Source organism: Pempheris klunzingeri, chromosome 21 (genome assembly GCF_042242105.1).
Source record: "Pempheris klunzingeri isolate RE-2024b chromosome 21, fPemKlu1.hap1, whole genome shotgun sequence".
In the NCBI taxonomy this organism is placed as follows: domain Eukaryota; kingdom Metazoa; phylum Chordata; class Actinopteri; order Acropomatiformes; family Pempheridae; genus Pempheris; species Pempheris klunzingeri.
This window is the reverse complement of record NC_092032.1, coordinates 2,230,857-2,256,448: the sequence shown is the minus strand read 5'-3', so window position 1 is coordinate 2,256,448 and position 25,592 is coordinate 2,230,857. Positions and strand designations below refer to the sequence as shown.

The 25,592-nt window shown below is 40.2% G+C and overlaps 1 pseudogene; it reads right to left on the bottom strand.

Annotated features, from left to right (window-relative positions):
• Positions 1-1,151: 1,151 nt before the first annotated feature.
• Positions 1,152-22,669, bottom strand: LOC139221389 (piggyBac transposable element-derived protein 1-like; annotated as a pseudogene).
• Between the last annotated feature and the right edge of the window lie 2,923 nt (positions 22,670-25,592).

Below are 25,592 nucleotides of genomic sequence, written 5' to 3'. Positions count from 1 at the left end.
AGACTGCAAGCAAAATTCATGACACTGTATACTCCAATTCTGGATCCTTCCCCGAGCCCAGTCTATGTGTGGATTATGGTGTACTAACCACGGGAAACCCAGAATGAGGGGAGTATTAGGTGAGGAGATTAGGAGGAGTTGAATACTTTCCCGGTGGTTCCCAGACAAAATCAAAGAAACTGGTAATGTGCGGTGCGTTACCCGACCCAGGCTCCTACCGTCAATCGCCAAAGCTTCCTGAGGACAATCCAACGCCTCGGTGGTTAGGCTGGCCTTCTCAACCAGCTGGGCATCAATAAAATTCTCCTCAGCCCCAGAGTCAAGTAGTGCCGACAGGGAGAGACTCTGGTCTTGTGAGCAGATGGTGGCAGGAATTAAGAAGCGGGGAGGTCCAACCTTGTTGGATGAGGTATGGTCCACCAGCACCCCCACATTTACTGGTGGACCCGGTCTTTTGGCCGTACTGGGCAAGAGGAGCGAAAGTGACCAGGTCTCCCACAATAGAGGCACTCACCAGCGCTGATCCGTCTGTTGCGTTCCTCTGGTGTCAGTTTTGCCCTGCCTAACTGCATGGGCTCCTCGGCAGCTAGTGGAGAGGGGGTTGAGTAACTGAGAGCAGGGGGAGGAACTGGCTGAGGGAACTGGGTGCTATCAGATCCAGAGGGGGAGCTCAGTCCATGGCGGCGAGATCTTAAGCGTCCATCCAAGCGGAACACCAACCCAATGAGGTCATCCAGGGACTCTGGTTCGTCTCTAGCGCTAAGTTCATCTCTCAGCAGCTCACACAGACCATTCAGGAAAATGGCCCGGAGTGAGTCCTCCGTCCAGTCTACTTCAAGGTCCGGAACTCCAGAGCAAAGTCCGAAAATGGGCGCCGTCCCTGGGAGAGTTTAACGAGTCTCATAGAGGAATCAGCCTGGTAGTCCGGATGATCAAATACTAATTTAAACTCCTCCAAAAAGGCTTTGAAGGAAAGACCCTCTAATGACTGTCGGGCAGCCTCCGCCCAGACCAACGCCTTACCTCTCAGCAGTCCCAGAATGAAATGTATTTTAGCCATCTCCGAGGCAAAGGATGTTGGTCTGAGTTTAAATGCCATTTCGCACTGGAAGAGAAATCCCCGGCAGAGGTGGCTTTGACCCGAGAAGGGCTCAGGTGGAGAGGCACGAATGTCTGGAAGGGGGGGAAGTGGTCTCCGGTCCGGGAGGAGCTGGCGGGGCAGCAGGACTCTGAAGAGAGAGCAGGGTGGAGAGCTGCGAAGCTAGTGTAGCCATCTGTTGAGAAAGGGCCTGGTTTGCTTCAAAAAGGGACCGGATGCTGTTCTCATGGCAGCCCAGGAGCAAACCCTGCTGTGCCATGGCCTGGTGGACGAAGGCGGGACTTGAGACCTGGTCTGCGGGGTCCATGCTGGCCAGATTGTTCTGTTAAGCGGAACGGACTGGCTGGACCCACAATGCAGACAGGACACAATGGTAGAAGACAATAGATTTTAATGAAAACACAAACAAAATGGAGCCGGAACAGGGAGGGGGGACCAGGGGAAGCAGGCTGGTGTAGAGGGAACCAGGACGGGAGTGGAGATCCGGGGGAGCAGGCAGGCGTAGTGTGGAGGAGAGGGAGCCGGAGTGCAGACCTGGGGAAGCAGGCTGGAGGTGCAGGTAGCAGGGCTGAGACGAAGACCAGGGTAGACCGACTGGTGAGGAGGACAAAAACTGAGACAGAGACGAGGAACGAATACAAGCGATAGCAAATCTAGACACGAAGAACCTGAAGTGACCGTACGGATACTGGACAATCTGGCACCAGACAAAGGGAGACGCAGACTACTTAAACACAAGGTAATGGGGAACAGGTGGAAACAATCAGGGCGGGGCAGACAATCACAAAGGCGGGAAACACACAAGGGCAGGAAGTGAACAGCCTGAAATGAGAGGAGAGTACTGGGTTTCAACATAAAACAGGAAGTGGGAGACAAGACTAGACACAAGTGAACAGACACACACGAGACATGACAATGCTGGCATCCTTGCCCCTTACTGGATGATCAAAAGGCTTCCTGAATTCAGAACAGGATAAGATCTACAGTCTGGCGTTGAGTGGTGGTCATGACTGGCTCTATATGGGGAAGACCTGAAGAGTAGACAGGAAGACCACTCCCCGCTGCAGGTGGACTCACTCTGGCAATCAAGCTCCTGCACCTGGACACACCCACTCAGACACACACAGAGAAAAAGAAAAAACACCTCTAGCTCTGACCAGAGGTGGAAGCCCTGACAGTTTTGGTCTGTCATCTCTGACCAGCAGAGGTATACCAGCATTACTAAGCTGGTCTGAAACTATCTGACCAGTTACACCAGCACTACCTACCTGGGTGCTTACTTCTCAAGTAGCTACACAAAACTGAGCTCACCAGTGAAACCAGCTTGTGCAAGCTGGCCCTTCAGGTAAATCCAGTAAAATCAGCTAATGACTAAGCTTTGATGATGGTTCTAACTTGATTTTTAAGTACGACATAAATTAAATACACTTCTCAGGTTACACTTTTTTGAGGAGCCACCCCACTTGATACCCGCTCTCAGTTTTCATTGAAGCAGGGTCAACCCACCTGCTCAGTCCAATAGCCATTAGCTATTGTCATCAAAATGAAGGTGTGGGGCTACAAAACCAACTGCATGTAGGCACCATATTCCTCTCTGCTTTTGCCTCTGTGAAACATGTAGTTTGGCTTTAGATCTAGCATCACTGAGTCATATTTCTTAAATAAAAAACAGACAAACACAAAAAAACATAATATACTTATCTACTGCTCAACATAGTTATTAGAGTAATTTGAAAATTTGGATAGAACCTGCAAATAATAGAAAACTGATATGAGAGATTCTCACCTAATTGAGTCAGCATAGAGACGTGATAAAGTACCATTCAGTTTCACTAAAGCTTTTTCAATTTCAGGTCTCCTTGTGGATGTCTCCCTCTTACCCCACCTGCTTCATACTATTATTATGCTTTACTACACACACACACACACACACACTGAGTTCATTTCAAGTCTGAGTGTGATTTCTTTTTGTTTGAGAGGGATTAGTGGCCAAAGAGGAAAAATGGCTACAGTTGTTTGAACTTAGAAGGATTACTTGAGGTCAACAAAAAAAGTAATCTTTTAAATCTTTTTAAAAGAAAATTGATTTTTTTTATTAAATTCAATTAAAGATTAAATTAAAATGTATTGTCAGATACAATCATACACTGCACAATCTAGTGAAACCTAATCTCTGAAATGGACAAGGACTGTGCAGCCCCACCCCTCTTACAAGAACTCATAAAAGACACTTTCACGTGGCATTAAGTACCATGACAGAGTGACGCAGGTTGGCTGTGTGGACATCACATGCTTGTGAGCTGCAGCAGTTCAGCGAGGTAGCCGACACGCACAGGTAGAGGTAGGCAGTGTGTCCCCAGCATTAGAGACGTATGTCTTTACCACTACAGAGCAATATCTCAGCAATTTCTGAGGTCATCACACGTCCTCTACTAAGCAGGAGTGACATATTAACAGTGATTTAGTCTCTGCAATTCAAGTACCTACTCTTAATTTAATACGAGTATGCTCACACCCCTTCACTCTGTTCACACATTGTATGATTACAAGTCTATCTGTGTATGAAGTCATACTAGAAGCTGGTCTGAAGTGACAGAAGTTCAGAAAAAAGAGAATCGAGGTAAGGTAAAATCTAATATCTTATTTCAGCAAGCTTGAGTGTAGTTGAGGACTTTTATGGTGGAGGATCAACCATTTTAATGCTAGCATGTGTTTCTTGTTTCTCTAACAAATAATTTTTCCAAGATATTTAAAATAATTTTTTACTTATTTGAAATTGTTTGAATTTAACTGAATTTAAAAATTGGTAATTGTGGCATAGGTAAAATGTTAAAATGATGTATGAACACAGCATTCAGTATATGGGATTCAATCATTTTTTGGCCTCACTGGTAGATTAAAATATGGTCCTTCATAGAGGTGAAAACCTCATAAAAAGGCTATTTTTAGAGAAACCCTGGGTGGGTTCTTGATTAAACCCTTCGAATATAAAAGGATTCTCTGTAGAATCCCCATAGGAACCATTACACCAAAGAAGGGTTCTCTGTAGAACTTCTTGCGAGGGGTTCGGGGTGGAAGCTTTCACAGATGTTTCCAAGTATAACCGTTTAAGCTGGCCTCTAGGAAGAACCCTCTGCAAGGGTTCTCCTGCAATGGGGACAGGCTAAAGAACCTTAGTTCTAGTTAACACCTTTATTTCTAAAGCCCATTTTAGACTGAACTTTCACGATGATTTGAGTTGAAACTTGCAACTACTTGCAACGCAACACAGGTCTGCAATGTTCTGATTGCAATGGTCTTCAATCAACCACTCTCCCTACTTCCATTGTACTTCCATACCATTTGTAGCATCTTAAAATATGAATACGCCAAATTACTTTCTACAGTTGCATTTCTAGTATTGATGTTAAAAACATTTAAAAAAAACACAAAAAAAAAAACAAGGAGAATTTGGAAGTTTTATGATTTTATGCGAGGCAGAGGGTTGTACCAACACTATGCCAGAATCACAGTGTAGGACCCAGAATCATTGTTTTCCCTTTACTAATTTCAGTTTTTTGAGCCGACCCCATCTAGCGGCTGGAGGATGGGGATAAAGGTGAGGGAGACTGTCAGGAAGGTGTGGCCGACCAGCAAGAGACAGTCTTTTGACCTCACATCCAAGACCTGTGGCCCTGTTCACCAGAGAATCCTGAGTTTATCTTTAGCATCCTTATTTAAAATAGCATCTTTGTTTGTGAGTTTTGCAGACGTTATGTTAAAAATAAATAGTGATTTATTTGGAAACATTTATTTTCATTTTTTCTCTGTGGACATTTGTCTTTTGGAGGTGTCGAGTCAGACGCTTCTGCTCAGCCACCACAGTGGTTATGTAAGCACAGGAATAACCACTACACACAGCCTTGTAGCCACAGCATCTGATTTTAAAAACACCTTTTTCGTTTTTTGGTGTAAACTCTATTAATTATGTCTGTACAACACAACATTCAGCTTTTCAAATAAGATGATTCACTATTCACTATGAACCAACAGAAAGCCTTGGGGAAAACGATAAATGTATCTAAATATTGAAACTACTGTTCACATATCTCATTATTTTCTAACTCCGCACAAAATGGGAGGCTTGACATGCAGTGAAATGAAAGACTGATTAAACAGCACCTATCACTCACTTGCCTTTCATCTAAATGTTTATCAAACCAGAGAGTTTGAAGGAGAGCACATCCTTTAAAAGGCTCGACTAGTGAGTGGCATCAAGGTCCTATTATTTCTTCCCAATGCTGATTTTGGAGGCTTGATGAACGACAACAGATGAGATGAGATGAGAGGAGGAGGCTGCCGCTATTCAGGGTCCACCTTCATTTTTGATGTGATATCAAGTCATCTAAATTACAGCAGCCCCAGCCTATGCTTGTGCAGATGAACCACTGGTGTAAAAGAAAAGTGGAGATCTGAAAACTCCTTTAATAAAGTCATGAGAAAGTCTGACGCAATCAAATTAGATCCGTAAGGTTGGATAGAGACAGAGGGAAGGAGGGATGGAAGGAGAGAGAGCAACAGAGGGGTTTTACTTTGCAGAGTTGATCAAGAGACAAATTTTTAGTGATAGCCAGCAATTAAGAGTCATTACAGCTGATGCGGATGATTCTTAATTTTCAGCACTTAGTCTAATAGTTTAATTGGCGGTTAGAGGCCAGCAGCAGCACCATACCAGAATAGGACCGCAAGCTGCTCTAATCTTACAGTTTCTTACAACTGCTCAGGGTCATTTATCTGTAGGAGTTAACTTCAAAACTGTTCCCAAAGTTTTCGTTAGCAACATACAGTGCAACAGTTAATCAACAGCTGTTTCCATGATTCCTAAGTTTGAGGTTGAAACAGAGCCTGTTGAGGGCTGGAGGTGATGAATTGTCTCTAATAGTTAGAATTTTACTGTTGCTACTGAGCTCTAAAGGATCACAAGGATCAGTAGAGTTCTGGCTCTTTGTCAGCCTGGCTAACAAGGAGGAGTAATAGACGGCTCTGGCTTTACAGAGGGCCTTTCTAAAGGTTTTCAGACTGTCTTGCCAGATTAAGCGGGATTCTTCTAATTTGGTTTGCGTGTCTGGGAATTATACCAGGGAGCTTGTCTATTTTCTTTAATTATCATCTTCTTTAGAGGAGCGATGGAGTCAAGTGTCATTCGTAGGGAGCCTGAAACACAATTGACCAGGTAATCTGGGGTAATTTGGGAGGGGCTAAGATTCACATGGGGGTCTTTTATTGTATGGAGACGCGGCATAGGTTTAAATACTGAAGGAATCACTTTCTTAAATTTGGCAACAGCACTATCAGACAGGCATCTAGTGAGGACATTTTTGTTATATGGTGCATAGTCCAGTAACAAGAAATCAAAAGTTATCAGGTAATGGTCCGATAGAATAGAGTTTTGTCGGAAGACTGTTAACTGTTCAGTTTCTATACCGTATGCCAGAACAAGGTCAAGGGTGTGGTTAAAGCAGCGAGTGGGTTAATTTACACTCTGGAAGAAGCCAATTGAGTCCAATAATGAGATGAAAGCAGTGCTCTGACCATCATTATCATCATTGTCCACATGAATATTAAAGTCACCTACTATAATTACTAATAAGGACTAAATCTGATAGAAACTCTGAGAGCTCAGTTAAGAATTCAGAGTCTGGACCAGCAGGGCGTTACACTGTAACTAATAAGACTGGCTTTAGTGTTTTCCAGGTTGGATGAGAGAAACTAAGAACAAGGCTTTCAAATGAATTATAGTTAAGTTTCGGTCTGGGCTTGATTTAATAAGCTAGAGTTGTAAATGGCTACAACTCCACCTCCTCTTCCAGAGTCTGGAGGTATGTGAGTATTAATATGACTGGGGGGAGTGGCTTCATGAGGGCTGACATATTCTTCATGGTGTAGCCAGGTTTCAGTCAGACACAATAAATCAATATGATGCTCTGATATCAGATCATTTACTAAAACAGCTTTGGATGGCAGAGATCTGATGTTTAAAAGTCCACAGTTAACTCTCCTGTCCTGTTTGACTTTGCCAGTGGTGGTATTCATTTTTATAAAAATTTTTAGGTATAAACTTTTGGCTTCATAGATTTAAATGATTTTAATGGGACGGACATAGTTTCTATGGGATGTTGGGCAGGTGACTGTTCTAATGGAGGAGCAGAGTAGCATGTAGGACTGTAGCTTGACTCTGTATTGTCAAGTTTTGGGACTAATAAACTCAGCCAAATTTCTAGATGAGAGAGCAGCCAAAGTGGGATGGATGCCATCTCTTCTAATAAGACCAGGTCTTCCCCAGAAAGACTACCAATTATCTATGAATCCCAGTGATGACATGCGGCTATACATGTCAGATTGGGCAGGGGACCAGAAAAAACTATGACATTGTTGTCATTAACTCCACATTAATTCTAGTGACCTCCGATTGGCGTAATCAAGTGTCATTCCCACGAACGTAAATTAGAATCTTACCAAATCTATGTTCTCCTTAGCCAGCAGTTTTAAATTGGTATCTATGCCGCCCACTCTGGCCCCTGGAATGCATTTTACTATGGCCACTGGGGTCACTACCTTCAATAGTACGTGATCACTCCTTTTATAGCCCAAAAATCTGCTGAGTTTGTTAAATGATGCACCTGCCCACTGGGTCATCTTGACATTTACACAATTAGATCAAACTCATCTCAACTTGCCCAGGCAAGTCCGGGCAAGTTCTATTATGTTTTTTCACTCTACAGTACTCCCAGTGGACACCATTATGTCCCAATTCCTTCTCAAAAACAGTGTATCTACTCAAGTTGACACCAGTAGATTTTGTTTTTTTCTTATTGCATTTTTTAAAAACTGTAAAACGATATATTTGGATATTTCATCACACTTGTTATTTGGTTACCAGGAATACATTTCATTCAAAATAGTCTGAGTTACAATTGATCAACACACTTTATGTCACACTAAGTCATTATATTGCACATCTTAATCAATACTACAATCATCTCTGTTGGCATTATACATATCCCTTAAATATTTGATACCACAATACATTTTATGTAACAGCAATGAAAATTGATCCACAGTTCAGTCCATAAAAAAGTAACCCTAACTGTAAAAATGACAGAGTTGTAAAATAAACTGATACCAGTTTACCTCCTTGTGCTTATAATTCCAGGCTTATCTGTTTATTGCTTTATTTTGCCAGATAGGTGCGGACCATATCAATGGGAAAGATGTTAAGAAGACATGGTAGATGGTAGTTTGTTAAAAACTGAACAAAGTGTTATAAGATATTAGCTCACTTCTATTAAAATGCATACAGATTCACAACAAAGTTTTATATCAAAACATGGACACTAAAGGAAATGTACAGTAAAACAGTAGTGTCTGCCTACACAGATACTGAGACCTCGTTGCACCACTTGAGCAATGATATTTATTGCACATGATTGTCAGTGTTGTGAATGTTACAAATCATCATGTTGCATGTCATGCAATAGCTTTTCAGCACCTAAAACCACAAATCTGGCCGTAAATTGCTGACATCTTTCATTGTGCTAGGCAATCTGTTGCCTATAAAGGCACTGCTTTATCCGGGAATATGATCCCAGGCCACAGCCTGATGATCGATGGCCTCGAGCTGGTCCACAGAGGGCTTTATACATTGTGTGTGTGTGTGTGTGTGTGTGTGTGTGTGTATTCATAGGGCTAGACCAATATATGAGGTTAATATTGGCCTTTGGTCCATTCCTAATTGGATGGATTTGGATTCATAACATAGATTGTGATCATGTCTACAATAAACTGTAAAATTGTAGAACTGACCATGACTACACTGGCAGTGATTGGAAGCCTTTAGTCTAAACTGACTATGCTACACTTCACAATATTCTTCATAAGGCCTTAATGCTATCTTCAATCTTTGTCCACACTCATAGGAAAATACAGACCACCAAAGACACTTTTTTTTTTTGTAATTTCTCTGAAAAGGCACCCTGATTGGGTCTCTCAAGGTAATTTAGTTCCAGGAGAATGGCTCGACCAAGAGCAAGTAACAGATCCTAGAAGCTGTACCTCCAAGAAGGAGCTGGAGTACTTTGCTCGTAAAAGGGAAACCGGGTCCCCTCCTGGATCAGACCTGGAAGGGGAGCATCTCGTGGCTGGGCCTTGACCCATGGGGCTACATTGAGCTGCTGCCCTGTGGGTTCCCCCATCCATAAGGACAGACATGGGTTGAGTGCCCCTTGGCATTGGAGACTGGTTCAAGGGACATGTTCCCTAGTGGTAGGAAGATAACCAGAGCTGGTGCAGGAGGTCGAGTGGTACCAATTAGATCTAGTTGGGCATACTGCTACACAACTCCTGGAGTTTGCCAAGGGTCCACCTTGGAGCCTCCTCCTGACTTCCTCCACTACCAACTTTTTCAAGTCTGGTGCTGTGGCCTAATTCCAAGCTGGCCAGGTAGTTGTTAGACCAAGGTTTCCTCTTCATTGCTGAACCTGCAATTTCTGCATGTCTGAGAGCTACTGTTGCTTCCTCCACTGCTTTGACCAGCCTCCATTTGTGCCCAGATGTTGCTCATCACTAAATCTCAGTGTCATCTAGTGTCTAGTTTTTGTACACTTGAATTCCTCTGTGAGACTGGTATGGAGCAGCTTAAAGATCCAAGCAGTTTCTGGCCATTATACACTGTTGCCCATAAAGTTGGAATAATTGTTCAATACCCCCAATTTAGTTAAAGCCTGAATACACAGTTTGCAAAGGTTCGTTGTGGTTTAAGTTTCACTGTGATATGTTTGGAAGAGTTTGATCAATAAAGTTGAGAAGATATACACTTTATTTATCAAGAATAAATCACATTGTCACAATCATTTCATGAGAAGAGGTAAAACACATTTTATTCCAACTTCATGGGCAACAGTGTATATACTGAAGTGTCGCACATGTGGTACCTGGCTTTGCGATGCATGGACTGGTGCTGGTATAGCTTCCTCTATCCCAGCTTCATGCCTCTGCTAGGTATGAAGAAGTACCATCACTTGTTCCTTTGAAGTGAAGGAATCCTTGATCTTGAAGCCTTAGTTCTACGTGTCAGTGGTATTTGTACAGCCCCACCAGGGACTTCTGCACAAGGACACAAGAAATGTGGTTTGTGCAAAACCAGCTGTGGCTCATTTGTGATTACGCTAGTTTTGCATGTAAGGTTATGAAATAGTCACATGGTACATACATGTGTCATATGTGATTGTGTTAAAATAGCAATATTAAATATTTTTCTATATATATAGCACTAAATAACACTACATGAGATTATACATTATATGTACATAAATGGGCTCTTGCACATGCCTAGAGGTACATGCACATAAAAACATACAAGTCCATGTCCAATCATGAAATATATGCAAGTGTCTAGATCATCTATCATTTGTTAAGCACTATACAGTTTTTTCCTTTTGTATCTAAACTATGTGTCTCGATTTAATTTGCGGGTTACATATGTGCTGACAATGGCTGAAAGACAAATACATGATAACTAAGTGGACAATGCAAGTATTGTTGTGCATGTTCCCCAAAGATTTTAACTTAAGCTGTCTTAACCTCATATTGGCAAGACCGGGTCTACCAATAAATACTGCAATTAAAAAGCCATTTAGCGACTATGTTTATAGTTGGAAGTGGGCGTATTGGAACTTCACTGTGGCCAAAAGAGACGTAATATTGATTATTATTTTTAATGCCCTTGTTTGATGACAGTTGCCATTTACAGGAGTGTCTTTTAGAATAATCAGAGTCAAAAAATGTTGTTGGTAGCGTCATCAAACTGAGACTCTTTACAGACATGCAGAAAACTCAAAATGGATTTCTTGGTCAAAGTGACTCAAAATAATGAAGCTGGTCACAAATACTGTGAGCACTACAAACTTCAATTCCAGGAACTGTTAAAAACACAGATAAAAGAAGAGGGAAGTGAAAAAAATACTGACCTGCACAGACTACAAAATATCTGCTATTTAACCTATTTTGGGCAAACTTTATATGCTAATTACCAGTAGAGGCATTGGTGCTTGCAGATATTTCATGTTAGAAAAGATAAATAATAATAAATCGTATGTTGGTGATGTGTATGTCTGTGTGTACATTCTGGCCTCCACAGAGCTGGTTAATCCCCTGCGACTACTGGATCCTGGATGACTGACAGTGAAAGCAGCCTGTGGTGCAGTATAGAGGAGTGTATGATCCCAGAACAATATGAGCCAGACCTCAGATAAAGCTGCTTGTTGATTTTATGGGGCCGTCTGCCTTTGATTACACCCCCCCACCCACCTGCTCTAATTTCCAATGGTAGGTAAAGACATAAAGCTGTTGTTACTTACTGCTGGATGTCTAAGACACTGTTTATGCTTCAAGTAAAATATAGAGGGGTTTATAGTGAGGAGCAGCCTGTGTACTTGTCTGTAACTCATACATTTTTCCACTGCATCTTGACAAAATCATTCAATGAAATCACAAATATGTAAAGCCTCAAAATAAGTTTGAAAAAAAGATTGTTTTAATCTTTATTTTTTCATTTTGATCTCTTTCATAGTTTTATGAATTTAGTGGAGATGAAAAAAATACAGAACAAGAAATATAATGAGGCATCAGTTAAACAGACAGGTACAGTTCATCACAAAGAGAGGCACAATCATCCTTTAGCATTTGAAAAAAAAAGGGAGAGTAAGAAATATGGTAAACAGGGCTTCTTGTGAATAACAGTGCAATTTCATCCAATGTCTTTTACAGTAGATCCACAGTAGTGTTTCTCTGAAGTGACCAATTGGTCACAGCTTTCTTTTACTTGCAGTTATAAAGATATCAGGTATTACAATAAATCTCCAAAATACAAGCCACAAACAATGTATCAATACTCAACCCTAGTACCCTTGGCATTGAACACAACACTTTTTCTTTCCCCAAAAGGCTGTCTGTGTGGCTAATAACAAAGTATGGGGGCATTGTTTAAGAGTATTGATCCACTACCCCTTAGCAAGCGATCTAGGTCCCAGATCATTTGGATTTTTGCTCAGGTATTCACCCATTCCATTTTCCTTGCCTTAGGCATCTTTGGTGAATTTGTGTTCCTTTGCGGCGATACTCTTGTGTAAATTACTTTTCACCCTTGTATCCACCCTTATATGATCACTTTCAGCCATGCTAGTACCACAGCTCAGGACGTGGTATTTTTTTGAAGCCCATCATTCTGTTAACCACTTTGATCCAAACTGAAATATCTTGGTAACTACTGGAAAGATTTTGGACAGACATTTGCTGTCCCCAGAGGATGAATCCTACTGATATCACCTTTGATGATCCCAGACGTTTCATATAGCGTCACTGTGAGGTTTACAGTTTCTAACTCATAGTGAAATGTTGTGACATGGTCATTGGTAGGATTACCACATGGGTCAGTGAAACATGGACATGAACTGGATTGATTGGCACCAAATTGTGTACAGACATTCATGTTTTCCCAATGATGTAACCAACTGACTGATGATGATCCTCTGACTTTTTCTTTAGCGCCACTGTTTTTACATTTGAGGTTTTGAGTGAAATGTCATTACAACTCTTAGATTGCAAAGACGTTTCATATATTCATGTTCCCTCCGGAAAAATTTTCCTCTGACTTTTCATGTAGTGCCATCATCAGGAGAACATTTTATTTTGTCCCAAACATTTATAACCAAAAACCTGCAAAACTACTGACATTGCCTCTGTTTAGCCCCCCTCCTAGCTGCATTGTTGGATTGGCTTCAAATGAATGAGACAACTGCGTTTCTTCACTCAGGATTATTGTCAGTCTGAACCATAGAACCATCTCTGAACCAGGTCTGAAAAGAGAAGCCAATGCAAAGGTCCTTAAGCCTGCATTCGTTCTAATGGCCACCACAGGGCGACTCCAAAACGAGCAAATTCCATTTAAATCGAAGGCTATGAGAAAGTTACCCTACTTTTCACTAGATGAATAAACATTTTTGTAATTGCTAGTTTCAAGCCTTCTTCAATACAACATGATATTCATCTTGAAAATTATGTTTAATGTAAAATAGATGATAAAGTAGGGTATGCTTTAAGGTGAGCCTACTTTGTGACTAACCAATGAGAGATGGCAACGGCCAAACTGTCAGACTTGAGGCTTCAAAACAGCAGTCTACAAACCAAACGGGTGGTATCACAGTGCCTACATCCACTTCTTTTGTACCGTCTGTGGTCTAAACTGTTTGAGAGAGACCTCTACTAGAAGTGCAGTAATTGTAGATAATAATTTGGGATGGATATTTCTCTCAGTTGACCTTGTTCTGCTGCTGAGATCAATGGTTACAAACTCCACCAGCCTATTTCATCATATATGTTTTTTATTGATCCAGTTACAATCAATACCGTAAACTGAAGTCACACTTGATGTTTTTAGCAAATGAACAAATCAGAAACCCCCTGAAGCTGCAGCCGCGACAGCCATTTACTAATTAATTTCTATCTCTACTAAATATCAGTGTGTCAGGGAAGCTGTAAACTGTTAGTTGCTTACAAGTAATAGCAACAGTTACTACACATATAACCTTGACCTGCTCAAAATGCGAGGCCCTCTGGCTATGATTACAGTTTGCTGGACTGTATCATTTGGGTACACCTGAAGATCTTTAACTCACAGCAGACAGTTCTGAATGGCATCTCCATCATAAAAGGACCCATTCTTAACTCTTCTCCCCACCATGAATCTGCACTGTTGTAAATGCCGTCTGAACCTCTGAAAGTTATATCACGCGATAAAGCACAAAAAGGGGTCATCTTGAAAGGAATAATATACTGACACAATCATGCTGCCTTTTTATTTCATCTATCAAACTGGAATAGCTGCCTTGTTCATATAGTGTAGGATATGGGCAGCATAAGATTTGCAACAGCAGGTGACAGGGGGTTTAGAAATGATTATTGCTGTCAGACGGTGCAGGCGACAGAACGTTTTTATTCTCTCACTGAACACAGTTTATTCAAGTGCTGTCATTTTACTGTCCTCTCAAGACCTTTAAATGACAGATGTGCTGTAAGGAGCTGGTGATTTTCACATAGTATGCATTTGTGTATTATAACAGACAGTGCAAGCTGTTATTAAAAAAAAATAATAAAAAATTTAAAGTGGCAAAGAATAAGACTATATTGCTTCAAAATAATGAAATAAATAAATAGAACTGTCAGGGTTGATTAATCAATACCAATCTAACAACAATTAGTGAAAGCTCATTTGTGGTTCCTGCTCCTCTAGTGCAAGAATATATATATATAATGTATTAAATTATTCTGAGTCACAACAGTCTGATTAACTAAGAAACCCTGTCTCATAAAATAAACTTTAACATACCAGTGTTTAACAGTTTAACAGATTACACTATCTACTGATATAATATAGAAAAAAGTTTTTAGTTGTTGCAATGTATTGCTACTGAACATATTTGTGCAAGCAAATTAACGTATTTTTCCTTGAATATCCATCTGTGGCAAGTAAAACATGATTTTTATGGTTCTTTTTAGGCAGTCTGTTAAGGTTTGGGAAAGATCCTGGCCTTGGTTCAAAATTCATCGCTGCTTTAAAGCATGAGATGCGACTGTTACGCCCCAGTCTAGGGGAGCTGGGACACAACATAAAAGAGTAAACAAACCAAAAACAAACTTTGTCTCCAAATCAAACTTACAAATTTATTGTTCTAACAGAAAGAGGCCTGACGTGCAGGTAAAGAGGACCATAGTCAAAAAAAACCCAAAACAAAATAGTGCAATATATGTACAGTGTTCCCAAAGACAAACAACTAAAAAGACACAATCAAAAACCACCACCCAAACTACAAACCTAATAGGAGCACTACTACCAATCGAACTACAAAAAGATCTGAGGACATTCAGAGAACGCCAGAAAACACAAGTCGCTGCTGTCAAGCCGAGGTTCCCCCTGGCGACTAGAACTCCCTGGATTTAAACCCTTGGATGCAGCAGCAGGAACCAATGACACAGCGACACCGTTCGCTGGTCGGAGGTGGGCAGGTTCAACACAGCTGCTAAAAAAAGAAGAACACTCACTCTGACACAAAAACACGAACCAAACCAAAAGGACAACACAGGACCACACAGAAATAACAACACATAACAGAACAAAACGGCCCGGGCCGTAACAGCGACACCTTGCTAAAACACAATCAGTTGGTATGTAGAAATATCAAAAACAATATATATAGAAAAATATCAAATACAAACACGAAAAACACCCTGTTATATTAAGTGACCTTAAATTCATGATTCAAATACCTTGTTAGCTCATGTTGTGCTGCAACGCATCCAGTGCCAATTGCTGAGTAACAGTAAAGAGGAAAGTATATATTTTATTCTGGTAATCATTAATCTATTATTAATTATTTACATGGCTGAGAATTGCCTACATTTTCCTCATTAACTCACATGTATGACACACACACACACACACACACACACAACCTATGTCTCCTAAGTCGCCCTTACCCTCACACTCCATCCGGGCACTCACCAGCTGATAAGAAAGATGGCTTACAATCAACAATCTTGGTCCCCATCCAGGCTACGAGCCCCATTGCTTCTGCTTCTCTCATACGCTCACACACACTCCCACTCACACAAACACACACACACACACATACACACACAGAGCCCTGTGGCCTCTTAATCCTGCTCAAACAATCAGAGCATCACCATGTGCTTCAGGGCTGACATTGATTCATTGACGTTTCCCCATTCAGGGGATCTATCTGGGCTGGGTTTGAAGAATGGTCCAGGTGTTATTGGTGTGCTGGCCAGAGCCCAGGGCAAGGTAAATATCAGTGAACAGTTGGTAATACACCAAATGGAGATAGGCCAGATAAACAAGTGGGAGGAAGGTTTTAAGCCCCTCTAGTGTTACAGACACATTAACTTTCCAGTCAGGCTGAAGGGAGCTGACTGTCTAGGGAGACGCACCTACTCACAGAGCTTACAAACTTTGATATTGCCTCGTGTTAAAGGAATATTCTGTCCCAAGGAATGATTTTTTGTTGGCCATGATTCCTATTGTTTATAACGCCCTTAAATATCAGTGTTGTATAGAATTAGACAATTTCATTTGTGTGTGAACACCAGACTAAAACTACTCACAGCATCTGTTGGAGTCAAAGGTCATCGGCGAGGAGTCAGTGTACAACCAGAGAAAGATCAAGAAGGACGTTCAGATCTGACACCTGAAACATCTTTGAACAGAGACAAGGAGATACCATTGCCACCACACCTAAGCTGTATATCTGTCCAATTACCTGACTGATGTATACAATTTAATGGTTTATACCAGTAACAATTTGGTTCATATATCACGTAATCTTAATCTATGAAAAGAAATTCTCTTTTTTTTTTTAGTGTCCCTGAGCATGAATTTGAATCAAACTAATGCATTTGTTTGGGATTATCTTTTCATGTCTGCATTTCATCTTTTTTCCTATCATCAGGACTTCTGTATTTCTCATTGTACCACAACATTACTCAACATTTAACCACAAGAGTTTATCCTTGTTTTCCTCTCTTTATTTTATCAGTCCACATCAGTCCGCGGCGGTCCAGAGGGTCCGCTGTCGGTTAAAAATGTGCTTGATAAGTCAACAATACGAGCAGTTTATGTTATGAACATCCATTTGAATTAATTTCTCCTTCCATCCTGAATAATCATGTTTTTTGACTGTTTTAATAGTGAAAGCAGCGGAAAAAGCGAAGACACTTTCTTTACTGTCGCCACTTCCTGTTAAACATTTCTCAACAGAAAAACACGACAGTGTCCTTGATAGCTCAAAAATATGGTGGACTATCATCAGGGTCATCAGTTTGAATTATTTTCTCCTCAGTTGAAAAGAAATCAAGCTTTTTATCCATTTTTCATAGCGAAAGCGCCCTTATTGTTAATGAGCCTCATCGACTCTGTATATGGAGACGAACACATCCACTTTGCATTATGTTACAAAACTTTTATTATTACTGTGATACTATTACATAATTTACATAACTGAATTAAATCATAGTGTCATTACTAAATCGGCTCTACTAGATATTTGATATATTCGATAGATATTTCTTTTTACAATCCTACTTTGTAAACTGTGAGAACTGCCATCACAAATCCAAACGTTTTTCTAGAATAGCAGCTTAACTATCTGACATAAACCAACAAATTCAGTTTTTCTTTACTTAGATCATCTAGATGCGCTCTTATTACTATTTTGGCTCTACTAGAAATTTGATATATTCAATAGATATATCTACCTACTTTGTAGGGAAGTAAAATATGTTTAAAACACATATAATATGAGAAATAAGAGCACGGCTTCTGTTCTCCCAGGTCCTACAGACGTCCTACTGACAGAAGAAATATATAGACATGGACACATGATATGGACACGAAAAGACAATCCCATAGAAATACATTGGTTGGAAATTTGTGCTCACGGACACAAATTCATAGATTAAAATTTCGTGACTATTTAATGAAATTCCGTGTGACTAACTTGTTGTAACACAGCTCCAATAGTAGAGACGGTGCTGTACAATAGACTTTAAACACGTTAGACATGTTCAAGCATGCACCTTGGATGTAAGTGAAGTTGTGCATGGTGTTCAACTGAAAGTCTTCCAGGGAGGCTGCTCTATCCTTGTTCATGGCTTGTCAGAGGTCCCTCCTTGCCCCCTGATTCTGGCTCCTTGGAGCGGAAATAAGAGCTTTAGGATGACTTTCGCAATGACTTACCAGAATGACTTGTGTTTGAGGCTTGAGGGACCAATGACTGCATTAGAGTAGTTTGTCTTGTGTGCAGTGCTCCATAACAGTGTATGTCATATTTATTACAGTGGATCTTTCTGTGAGAGATGCACAGGTCACGGCCTGCATAAAAAACACTAAAATCAGTAACTCTTTCCTAAACCAACGGCAAAACCAATTAATGTATGGTATTCTTAAAGGCTAGCTGTACAACAGCATTGAAAATGAAGAAATAACTAATGTAAACTGAGCAGAGGTTACGCTACAACTTCACTTTGCCATTTTACAGCAGCCTCACATTCATAGTGCACCTATAATAAGTGCAGAACATATACGCATATTACAGGTTTATATTCTAATTGAAAGTGCTTAATAAGCAGCAGTCAGTGTGCTTTGCAGACAACTGAATGGTTTGTCTCTTTCAATGTTATAAATACAAGGAATTGTGTTACTGACATTTCCTTTCATGAAGGCATCTTATGAAAGGAGCATCTTGTGCTAAAGCAGATAATAAAGGAAGCACTGAACCGCCTTTCCTTAGCATTTAGAGAATGTAAACAGCTCTTATTATGGCTGACATGTAAATACCTCTTGGTCATTTCACTCAGTTAGGAACCTCCCTAAGCAAAAAGGACCATTCACCATGTTTTCTACCTTAAAGTCTTGTCCTTTCCTGTCTTTGCTCACGTTCTTTGTCTGCTAGTATGATAGAACATTACTCCTACCTGCAGAACAGAGGAATAGTGTGGAACATTTAACAGTTTATAGTCCATTGTCAAATGGCAGCTTCAAAAGCTTGATTCAACTCTCACCAGGGGATCGTGGATAATGTTATCATGACTGGACCTTCAAATTAAACCACAATGACCAACTTTGCCCAACTGTTACTCTGTAACAGTGAAGCATTGCTTTGTGACTCATCAACAGAGCCACAGCAAAACATTATTTTAAAAGTATTTGGTAGAAATTCTCATAAAGCACTCAATAAACTAAATAATTTAACAGATTTTACCACCTGCTCCAAAGAATAGGGGGAAGCATTTCATTTCCTCCGACCATCCTCTTCCTCCTCCCCAGTAAACATTACAATGTCCTCAAAAATGTATCCCATATGTAAATTAAATTATAATATAATATAACATAACATAAAATAATATATAAACAATGTAAACAGCAGCAATGGGGTAGTGATCTTCAAATTGAAAATTCATCAGGGAAACACTGTCAATCAACTTTGACTGTGTGTATCATTGATGGCACTTTGTAGATTCACTCTATGGTTATATAGATGTCGAACTGTATTGCATTAATGTAAATTTGATGGAGAATATAATAGAAACATCTATGTGCATTCTTGATTAGAAGCTCTATTTTTGCTTCTTAGAGCACTGCATGTGAAATTACTTTTCTCACGAACTTTTCTCCAACTGTTCTCATCTACCATGTGTGTATTTCACTCACTGGGTGAGTTAGTATGCATGCAATTGGTTTGTGAGTTTCCCGGGTCCCTGCATCAGTGCCATAGAGGCTAGATAACCTCAGCTGGTAAAATAGAAATGCTCAGGCAATATTTAATCATCCTCAATAATTTATCAATTATAGGTCCGAGTCTAGATAGGGAGGCATCTGGGTCAAGACCTGGCCCCCGGTTCTCTATTATGACTTGAGCTCTAGACAGTCGACATTAGGGTACAAGTCTCCATATACAATGGTTAATTACAATGCAATCATGATAATCACTTTAAAACAATTGTTTCTGGCCTAAAAGTGGTGTGTGAATAATGGTTCTCATGTCATATAATGGCCTACGCTTGGGGCTGATGCTCTTACTGAATCCCTAAGGCCCATTTTTAGTCTCTTCCTTAACTGGGTGGGTAAAAAGGTGACCAGCAGGAACAACTGTTGCTATTCATCTTACTGTGATTTATGCAATGCCTTCAACAACAAAATGTATTACGTTATGTAACGTTTCCCAACAGACTCAGTTATCTAGCAGCACACTACTTGGCAAAGTCCTTAGAATATGCCTGGAACTCTCACAATGCTAATTTTGGAATTCAATTTAAAATTTTTCTAATAGATCAATAGAACACTGTGAAAAAAATGTACTACCCTCTTAAGTCATTGAGGAGAAAAATGTCCACTTCTATAAAAACTGCTATAAAAACTTTACAGATTAATATTTCTTTCTGCTTTTTTCTGCATAAATCTCTTAAACAACTTCAGCCCTGCTCAAAACTACCAAACATTCAATCAGTTTGAGGATTTTAACCCTTTAAATGCCAGTTTAATTACTTGATGACACTGTTGTTATTTATGAAAAAAACACAAACATTAGTTATTTTCCATATAACAAATGTTGGGGATTTTTTGTAAATCAGTCTTGGATATGTCAAAGATTAGCCAAAATATTGACTTTGATGCATTATTAGTTTTTGTGTAGCATCAGATTTAAAATGTACTACCCTCTTAAGGACAAAAATGTCCCATTAAAACCACTTTTTTTTTTTAATCTCATAGCCATTACAAAATATAATCATGCATTCTGTAATATTAGGGTTTCATTTTTGAGAAAAATAGTAAAATTTGTCATTTTTACTGTTCACCACTAAAATCGGACATTTCCCCATCATAGGCCTATGTATAAAATGCTTGTCATTTCTTGGTGATAAAACATCTGTAAAAATCCTACAGTAATACTATTTCCACTTTTCCACTGAAATAATTTTTAAATCAGCATCAGATTTATCAATAAATCTTTATTTATTTATATTCTTCCACGATTCTGTGAACCACAATCAACATTCAAACATTCAAAGGAGAACAATATGTTACTGATATGTTCTGAACAAGTATCTTACAGAAAATCAGAAGATGGATCTACAAGTGAAATAAACAAACTATATACATTTTAACTTTTAGTACAATTTACAGAACAAAAAGTGTGTGTGGTTTGTGTGTGTGAGTGGAGTTTAGAGAGAGTTCAGTCCGCCCAGCAAGACTTGCAGCACGAGATTTTGTGCTCTTTGCAGGTGAAGTTGCCACATCTGATGCAACAGGTGTCTTTTTTTTTTTTTTTTCCTGTGCACATCCAGCACAGTCCCCTCTTCTTTGTGGAGCTGCTGGCGGTGGCGTCAGTGTTAGGGGCCACTGTGGGAGCAGCTGCTGAGGCCTGTGAATCCTAGCAGCAGGCATTGTACAGGGGAGGCGATCTCTCCTCATAATTTCTGCAGACACCAGGTTTTTCTCCTCCAAGAAAAGCCTCCTACTGTGTGTCTTTGCATGGTTCCAGGTGAAGGCAGACACATCAATCATGTTGAAGAACTGACAGGTGTTTCTTCTGCAGCTATAGGTGCCGATAACCTACAAAAGACCAAAATAACAAATAAGCCTACTGAATACTAAAAAAAGTAAAATCACACACCCACTATTTCAGTAAGAATAAGCAGGCTACGTTTGGAATAGATGCATACAGTAATAAATGTGTAAAGGCTCATACCTTGTCCAAGTTGTCAACACCTCCCTTGCAGCGGTTATAATCTGTGACGATCACAGGTTTCATTTTCTGATCCTCATTGACAGCTGCATCTTGATGTTTGCTGCTGAGAAGGATCACGTTTTTCCCCCGTTTGGGAATGTAGCTCACCGCTGTGGTTGTCTTTGTGAAGGCAAAGACACAGGACAGGACAGGTCTCCCTCTCAGCAGCAGGAGTTTGGGTGGAAGCTCAGGCTTATTTTTTCTAATGGTCCCAACCAGGGCCACTTTCCTCTTCAGAAGTTCCAGAAGTGAATATGTTGCAAAAAAAAAAAAAGATCACGTGACAGTGACCCTTTGGAGCTCTGTCATCTCCAGGACGACACGTTTTCCCTGGCCCACCTCCACAGCATTGCCAACAGCCTTTCCTGTATAAATCTGGCACTTCCAGGCATAGGAAGTGGCAACATCAGCAGTGACCCAGATTTTCAATCCATACTTTGCTGGCTTGCTTGGCATATACTGGCGAAATTTGCATCGGCCTTTGAAAGGGACAAGCTGCTCATCAACACACACATCTCTCCCAGGGTTGAAAAGCATCGGGAGGCGAGATGTCCACATCTCCCAGATTAAGCAGATGGGGGCAAGCTTGTCCTCTCTGACATGGAAAGGTCTGTTCAGCTCAAACCGGAGGATGGAGTTGGTTACCCTGAATTTGGTGTGATTCGTGGTGGCCCAGAAGATGTCCACTATGGTCATCCCAGAGGCTGCAGGCTGATTCCCCCTTGGACCGGTACACACCGGCCAAAATCAGAGGTCCAATGTATGTTTTCATATCGGTGTCATCGATATCACTCCAGTTTCGCACAACATGTCTTCCATTCAGGTTTGTCATGTTGACAATAATGTTGATGATCTCTTGAGTGAAAAGTAAATCAAAAGAGGATTCCACGTTGCAAATCCTGGGAATGGCGTACCGTGTCGGCCCCAGAATCAAACCTCTGGCAACAGGAACATGGTGGGTGGTCTCTGCATTAGTAGGAAACCAGACTTGCCCACTTTTTGAAGTCCATCCTGTTCCAGGATCCTTTGTGTCCTCTCCACTCTCAGTGGAAAGGTCAGGAGAGGAAGAAGAGGAAGCAGAATGATCTGACTCCACCACAAAGTCCACAACAGACTCTCCTCCTGAGGATGTGGATGTTTCACTTTCCAGCATCTCTCTGGGAGTTACAGGCTGCATGATTATATCATGCCCATGGGGGGGCCCATGTTTTTATTTGCTTGAAGGAGTGCATGCATGGCTGTCTATGACAGTATGCTAAAGTTACTTTATCAGACATTACAAGTTCTACAATAAGGTCAAGCTAAGGTCAGTCTGTATACTTCGAAAGACACATGAAACAGCAAACACACACACACACACACACACACACACACACTTTCTTAAAATAGCCTAGTAAGCTCAATAACACAAGCACAAAAACTAATGGAATGACAAGCATTTTATACATAGGCCTATAATGGGGAAATGGCAGATTTTAGTGGTGAACAGTAAAAATGACACATTTTACTATTTTTCTCAAAAATGAAACCCTAACATTACAGAATACATGTTATATTTTATAATGGCTATGAGATTAATGTGGTTTTAATGGGACTGTAATGGGATTTTTGTCCTTAATGACTTAAGAGGGTAGTACATTTTAAATCTGATGCTACACAAAAACTAATAATGCATCAAAGTGTTCAGGACGATTTGGGCGGACAGAGACGTTGCTATGAGCGGCAAGAAGAAGGGAGGCGGGATTGCACTATTGGTGAATGAGACGTGGTGCAATCCCGGGCATGTACATGTGAAGGAACGTCTCTGTAGCCCGGACATTGAACTGCTAGCTGTGGGGATGCACCCGTTTTACCTGCCTAGAGAGTTCACCTCCACCATTATTGTTGCTGATGCGGGGGTTGCTATGGACACTATCCACTCCACTGTGGCAAGACTTCTGAACCAGCACCCAAATGCCTTTGTTGGTGGTCACTTTTACTTGCTTTTGCTTCTTTGCTGCTGTAGCACCAGCATTTCCCCCCGGGGATCAATAAAGTATTTCTATCTATCTATCTATCTATCTATCTATCTAAAGTCAATATTTTGGCTACTCTTTGACATATCCAAGACTGATTTACAAAAAATCCCCCAGCCCGCCCAACATTTGTTATATGGAAAATAACTAATGTTCGTGTTTTTTTCATAAATAACAACAGTGACATCAAGTAATCAAACTGGCATTTAAAGGGTTAAAATCATCAAACTGATTGAATGTTTTGTAGTTTTGAGCAGGGCTGAAGTTGTTCAAGAGATTTATGCAGAAAAAAGCAGAAAGAAATATTAATCTGTAAAGTTTTTATAGCAGTTTTTTGGAAGTGGACATTTTTCTCCTTAATGACTTAAGAGGGTAGTACAGTTTTTTTTCGCAGTGTTCTATTGATCTATTAGAAAAATTTTAAATTGAATTCCGAAATTAGCATTGTGAGTGTTCCAGGCATATTCTAAGGACTTTGCCAAGTCGTGTGCTGCTAGATAACTGAGTCTGTTGGGAAACGTCACATAACGTAATACATTTTGTTGTTGAATGCATTGCATAAATCACAGTAATTGTCCTTAATGACTTAAGAGGGTAGTAGATTAAACTGAGGCCTGAGGGATGGTGACACTTAAGCTAGCCCCCAAAATAAATGGCTAAACAAAAAGTGGACTTTGAAAACAGAGACTTTCAAAGCAGGTAGGACGCAAGTTTGGCTGTTCAAATTCATATTTCTAAATAAAAGAGGTCAATAAATATTGAGCCCGTTCGGCCCGCGGCTTGGACGGTGACTTTAAATTTTGGCTTTGACACCCCTGTCCTAGGGTGTGTGTATATATAGTTGCACTCAAAATTATTCAACCCCAATTGCAAATTAGGTGTATTGGCAAAATGTATAAACTTTCAGCTGTGTTGAGTCAGTCACTTACAATTGTCTGTAGAATTATGTTTATCGTTTTGAATGTTTACAAAGAAAAGGAAAGTTGAAAAGGAGAACAGAGAATTCAAAAAAAGACAAAAAGGTAGAAATATACACTTGGTCACACAGAAATAAACTTATTGACCACTGAACACCTGGATCAGTTGCACCTTTTCTACTCTGCAGCTTCAAAGCACTGGTTACAGACAGTAATGCCACTTCTCCCACAAAGCCGAGCCATCATCCTGTCTTGTCGTTGAATATGTTTCGTTAAATTATATGACAGACTGAATGTATAAAACTTGTTATATTATGGTTAATGAACTGATGTCAAAGGAATAGTTTTTCTTTTCATTCAGGGACATTTGCATATTCATTTTCTTGTTGATAGTTAGAGGAGGAGATCGACAGCACACATCAGCCAGCAGCAGTCATCTTAGCTTAGCATATAGATGACAAGTTTTGGTCTCATCTGAGGTCTTATGCAGAACTATGTCTTGGCCCAGTGCAGTGACTTTCTGTAGTCTCTGGTGGTTGCCTGGCAACTCATGATGACAGTGTGCCCGGCCAGGAAAGAATCTGGCAAGAAACTCTCATGAAACCACAAATGATTGTTTTGTTCCACTTCTGTTTTGGCGCATATTAAACAGACAACATATAATGTATTAACTAGTGAGTCTTCAAGGTATTACTAGGCAAAGTTTGCTATCTTCGAACAGGGCCAGGCTATCTGTTTCCCTCTGTTTCCTGTCTTTACTCTGGCATCATATGTAGCATACACAAAAAAAAAATTGCATATTTTCCAAAATGTTGACCGGTTCTCTCCAAAATGTAAATGTTTTGTGACATGAGATGCTTTACTCAAGCTCTATGACTATGGATTTTTATATAAGTGATACTACCTTTATTAACATAATTACATATTCATTAACTATGGCTTTATGACAACAACATTTGCTTTGGAGTCCTAAGAGTGGAAAAAAAATTCTGCTCTATTGATTCTAACCCTTCCTCTGCAAATGATGGGAGGAAGAGAGAAACTGGTAAAAGGACATTGTGTCCAAAACAAATTGAACCTGCAATTATCGAGACATTTACTCACACATGATTATTATTACAACAGGACCTCTGAAAAATCTGATGGGTACTTTGTGAGGAGCAGTTTA